We start from the raw sequence: 6,581 nt of genomic DNA on the forward strand, positions 1-6,581 counted from the left end.
AGGAGCGAGGACTCAGGTAGTGATGTTACGTCTGACACCGACGCTCCGAAGCTTGCTTCAAACTCGAACGGTCCTTGCAATGAACCACTGCTTCGGAGCTTGTATCATTACGTCATTAGTCACGTGAAAATGACGTCTGAAGCAAACACACTGCTTCACTCCTGTAGTGAACCACCTGACTGCTTTGACAGCCCAATCCAGTGTTGACAGGTTTGAAACCTGGCGGCTGTATTTCTTATAAAAGTGAAGCCAAACCATGGCAACACCGTGGGTTGTAGTAGTCGGTGTTTGGATTGGTGTTATTGTTGAGGAGAGTGGATTGAGTTTATTGTTGAGGAGAGTTTATTGTTGAGGAGAGTGGATTGAGTTTATTGTTGAGGAGAGTGGATTGAGTTTATTGTTGAGGAGAGTGGCAAATAAATAATTACACACACACACACATCATGCTTAATGTTTTATTATCAAGGTGAACACATGAAATTCATCACTGTCTGTAAACTTCACCTACATAAATGAGTTTCACAGCACTACACTGTTTCAGCTTTGATCGCCTCGGTAAACACGTCATAAACGGGGCGTTAACATAAGCCTACTGGCATTTTATGGTTGTCAGCTTTGTTGCATTACATTTACTTCACCAGGAGATGGTGCTGCAATGTCTATCTGAATGAAGCTTCGAGTAATGAACCATTTTCGACACAATTGTATCGGAAAGCAATAATGCTTCGAAACGCTTCATTTGGCCATCACTACTCAGGTGCAGAGATGATGGGTTCTTTAATGATAATAACAAAACAAAAATACAAACAAAACTACCCCGTAGGGGAAAACAAATGACTTGACTTGACTTGACTGACTTGACTTGGCTGACTTGACACAAGGGGTAACACACCAGGTACATACGACAACGGAACAGCACAGGACTGCAAACACAGGGAGAAGAAATAGGGAGACCAAACAAAGGAGGTAACGAGGGAGGACAGGTGGGGCAAATAAATCAATAATCAGGTAACAAGATGGGAGGGGCTAGACAATCAACAGGAGAGCACATGGCACAAGGAAACATACATGACAAGCCATGTGCTCACACCAAACGTGACTTGAACACAAGCACATGGCCAGTAAAACCAATCACCAGCCATGTGCTCACACAAAACGAGACATGAACACGCAGCTAATGAAAACACTCATAAGCCACGTGTTCACACAAAACATGACACCATGAAAGCACACAGCTAGTGAAAAACACAAGCTGTGTGCTACACAGCACAAGACACGAAAGCACATGAAACAAGGCACAGACAAGATAAAACAGGTGTGTCAGGGCTCTGTCACAAAACCAAGAGATAGACTAGACAGAAGTGACAGAACCCTGACAGTATTAATGAACTGATATATTTATACAGTACAACATTAATTACATTTATTTAGAAAAAATGGTAATTTTTTTTTTGATTAACCTAAATTAATGAAAATAATTTTTTTGTACTATAGTGTATGAAACCTTTATTTTTACATTTAGTTTTTTGTCTTCACATAAAAATATCTGTAAATATACAAATCCATAAATGATACTTTTACTGGCAAAGCTAAATTGCACAAGATATATTCAGAGAATATAAATCATTTCTTTATTTTGTTTGTTTATTTGTCTTACTTCACTGGCAAATATTTTTGTTCTTGTTTTAAACAAATCTAATTTTAAAAGTTTTTTTTTTTTAAATAATCAGAAAATGCAACAAAATGCTTTTATTAAACAAAAACAAAGATGATTATTCAAAATGAAGAATAAGTTACAGAAGAAACACGTGTCAGTGAAACACAAGACAACGAAATGAATAAACTGAGGGCTATAAATACGCAGAGGCAAACGAGGGAACTGAATGAATGACGGGTGAACTTAGTGATTAACTGGCACACAAGAGGAAACTACGTCAACTTACAATGACAAGGAACACAGGTAAACAGAACTAAACCAAAACAGTTGAGTCAGGGTGCCCGAGGACTGAGGCGGAGCTGGTGGGACTGAGGACCGAGGTGGAGCTGGAGGGAAGGCGGAGCCAGATGGAGCCGAAGGGGTGGAGAGACGGAGCGCAGCGTATGGCTCGTAAGTATATGGCTCAGACAGGGTGACGTCTGACCAAGGCGGAGCCTGAGAGACAAGTGAGCCCGGTGGAGCCACAAGGATGATGGTATCTGGTGGAACCAAGGTAGGGAGGAGCTAAGGCGGATAGGCCGCAGTGGAGTGAAGAGATCAGCGGCTGGAGGATCCACTTGCCTGGGCAAAGCTGGAGACCTGATTACCTTCGGTAATTCCACGCAGTTGAGAGGTGTCAGAGGAGGAAGGGGCCGAGTGGCTGAAGGAAACCAGCTGAGGCCGGGCTGAGGAACTGGTTGTTTTTGGAAGAGGAGGCAGGAGAGAGAGGCTGGGTGCTGGAGACATCAAGCTGGCCGGAACCAGCGGGGGTACAGGAAACTTTAACCTGGACAGAAATGATAAGTTCTATTAGGAAGACTCTAATGCCATGTCATTCATTCATAATAATAGGTCTGGCCAATCACTGCTTGACACCTGGAGTATATAAGCACTGAATTCTCTGTTTAACGTTCGCAGTTTATGATGCTGACATTCCCCTCCATCCTCCCCATAACCACCAGGTTGGTCCTTTCCATCCATTGGGGGTAGGCTATGCCCCTGCCTTCATCTTCAGGCAGGATCAGGCAAATCTGCATCCCCAGGATTTGGACTAAGAACGGGGCCTACGCCAAAGAACTTTTCTATACAACCTAAACATGAACCATTGTAGCTCACTACCATCTCTAAATACTTTATGGAATAAATACCATATAAACGTTCACTTGCCTTCTGAGTCTTTGTATATGATAGAGATGTAATCCATTATCTGCTGTTATCCTACTATTTCATGCTAGACAGCTCTGGGAGAAAATTCCCCATGTAGCGGATCAATGGAGAGATGCTGTTTTGAATTCTGTATGCTGCTTTAATCAGGATGCTGAAGTGGAGCACTATGGGTGATGTGACCCAGGCCACCCACTCTCACACTGCCTGAGCCATTCTTTAATAACCATGTGTCTGGTCTCAGCCCACCAGGGGCACTTCACCCTAATAGACCCTCTGAAAATATATTGGACACATTATAAAATCTTTCACAGAATGACAAGGTCAAAAGGAAAAATACATGGAACACAACAGGAAAAATGCAATAGTTTAAATAATAATTTATAATAATTAATAATAATTTATTTAGCAAACAGCGAAAGAAGGGACAACCTGAATATCTAGTTAATTTGTTTTTAACTTTATTTACAAACACTATAGGACACAAATGTAACTGTTACAGTAACAGTAACTGTTGCTGTTAAAATCACATATTTTATGAAATACCATTAGATACCTGAACTGTATTTAAATGTATTGAATGTGCACATAGTGTACTTTAAATTTCAATTAGTATAAATGGTCACATCAATTTAGATTAGGTCACATTATCCTTAAAGAGAGAACATTTTCAATTATTGTCAAATTAGAATTTAGTAAATCATTATTTTAGTAATCTTTTGTCATGTTTTAAAGAAATACACGTATTTAGATGTGTTTATTAACATATAAAGCATGTAATATGTAAAGTTCTTTCATAGCATTTTTTTTTTTTTTTTAGATTATAATTTTAACTGTAGTGTTATTCGATATTAGATTTAAATGTTATAATTAACTAAACAACTCAACTCTTGGGTCAAATATGGACAAACCCAGCCATTGGGTTAAAATTTTAAATTACTATAGTGTAGTAATTTAAAAATAGTGCATAGTGTTTGGGTCAAATAGGGTTTGTCCCTATTTGACCCAAAATTGGGTTAAAAAATCCCCAGCATTTTTAGACTGTAGATTCCTCAAAATACTTTAACCATTCAAAGACAATAAAAGTAATTATGAAATTACTTCTATTAAAGATATTGTCCAACTTATTTGTGGGAAAAAAATAATCTTAAATTCAAATAACTACATTTAATATAAATTTAAACTACTACATATTCAATCAGTTTCAAATAACATGCAATTAAGTCTGAAAATGTTACATTCAGTTCGCACTTATATACAGTATATTCATTTAAAGTCCCCCTGTAGTCATTATTTTATCCCTTTAACCTCATCTTTGATCACCAAAATGACACATTCAAGTGTTTTTTTCCTAAAAATTAATTTCTTCATACCTTAAAATAGCTTGAATGTAACTCTACACCCTTGCTTCATTTAGTATACACGGTTCTATGAATATGCAAATTAGCCCCGCCTCCACTCACTCACACCAGCTCAGAGATCCAAACGTTGACAATCACACATTGTGACGTTAGAAACACCAGCTATTTCAAACCGTGGTTTTGAGACTGTCACGGTTTTAGTTCTGGTTTTTGGTTTTGGTTTTTGGTTCACTGCAGTTTTAAGGAGAAAATACTCAACAATGGTGTTGACTTATGAATTTACACATGGTTTGTCTTAAAGCATATTAAAAACACCACATAGACATATAAACAACATTAAAACCTTGATTTTTACTACAGGGAAACTTTAAATTATATTATTTCCGTAATCTTTTTAAAAGTATGCTTTGCATGCTGCGGCTGTAATAAAGCACACAAAGAAGTAGTGGAGAAACAAAAACAGTCTTTAATAAAACCAAAACAGGAGGAAAATAATTTAACACAACCACATTAACATTGACGATACCGGACAAATGAACTGAAAGAACTCAAGGCTTACATACACAGGGAACGTAATCAGGAAGAACGGAAAAAGGTGTGTGGAAACTAATTAACATCAAGGAAACTAACTTGGAACTCAGGCAGGTAAAACAGGTACAGAACACAGTGAAACAAAAACAAAACTGAACATACACGTTACATGCTATAGTGTACTTATTTTCACAAGGGTGTGTTTTTATAAAGTGTTAAGGCCTTTTTACAAATGTATTTGTTTATGTGTATATAAATGTGTCGTTTCTCAACAGAACATCAATTTTGCAAGACATTATTTTCAGGAAGGGCTGAAATCACCCCAGTGGTTAATCACCTGTTAGAGTGGGAAAAACCAATAGGAATCAGAGGTGCTACTTGTAAAATGTCATAACATTTATCAAACTCTAATCTGAAAATGTGAACTTTTGCTACAGTAGGTACCTGGGGAGGTTATATATCGTTCTTATTTTAGAGTATAAAGTAGTGGTAAAGCCTAATTGATTATTAAGTAAACACTACTTACAGAAGTGGAATGCTGCTGCTCGCCATTTATCTAGCACTTTGTATCCGAAACAACTTGTAAAACACTAATTAAAGACTCAGTCACCGTAGAGCAACCTGGGGCATCTCTCTCAAGTGATATCGATCCAGTAAACCATCACTGCTGGACTCAACCTTTGTAGGGGCTGAACCTGTAACCTTAATGTTCACAGCAGATCTTTAATCATATTGTGCATGCCTGCACATTAACCAGGGAGCCAAGCTTTACAGTTTTGTCCGTCCCAAGCTCACTTGGCCTCTCTCCATTGTCAAGTATTGTCATTTGGTAGACAAGACAAGGGATTTTCTAATGTTTTGACCTTTGCAAAAATCTATATATTTACAAAGGCACTGTTGTGATTTTTTGAATTGAGAAAGGCAGGGTCATTGTTATTTGCCTTGTGTCAGGATAGTATTTGCTTTGTGATTTCTTTTGGGATACCGTCTCAAACAAGTAGATCAATATTCTGATGACTTGTAAATGTGACCTCCCATGGAGCAGGGTTATGGTTCGCTCAAGTGTCAATAACAGGCTAAATGCCTTGGTAATTTGTAGCAGCAAGGGGAAATTGTATATGTTTGTTCCTGTCACTAAGAGAGCCTTCACTTAACCCTGCATTAAAGATCTCATGTATATAACATGGGACAAAGGCCTGAAATGCAAGTAAACATTTCTAGCTCAATTTCATGTGTTGTTGTGATCCAATACATAATTTAACAATTATATGTAAGTACCCATTGCTTGTTTTCTGCATTTCTGTCTATAGAGTGCAATAGTGGTTGTCGACTTTACTGCAGATTGGTTCTTATTTTTCCCATAGGGATTTTTTAAAAGTCTTCGTTAAAGAGTTCTAAGCCATGAAGCAAACCAGCCAGATATGGCAACATTACAAACTTTGATTTGAAGCAATAAGTATTTGGAAATTGGACTTGAAGACAAAAACTTAAGAACTAAACTTAAACTATGCCCCTATTATGCCCTATTATGCAGTGTGTAATATAGCTGTTCGGGAAGGTTTTAAAGATCAAAGTGCACGACAATTAAAGTTATTTTCTCTTAAAAGAAACAATAGATGCTGAACTGCTGAAACAAGTCATCAGCAATTCCAGTCTCACTCCCTGTTTCATACCTATGTAACAATGTAACAAATTTGCATAATGCCAGCCTATGGTCTTCATTGGCTGTCGGCGAACAACGTCTACTTTGACCTGCTCTCTAACACTAGTTGTAGCTGAAGTCCTGGTAGATTTTGGTTCTTGTTGTTTGACACGTCACGAAGACTCTG

The sequence above is a fragment of the Rhinichthys klamathensis genome, unplaced genomic scaffold, assembly GCF_029890125.1.
Source record: "Rhinichthys klamathensis goyatoka isolate OS25496 unplaced genomic scaffold, OSU_Roscu_1.1 h1tg000111l_1, whole genome shotgun sequence".
Lineage (NCBI taxonomy): Eukaryota > Metazoa > Chordata > Actinopteri > Cypriniformes > Leuciscidae > Rhinichthys > Rhinichthys klamathensis.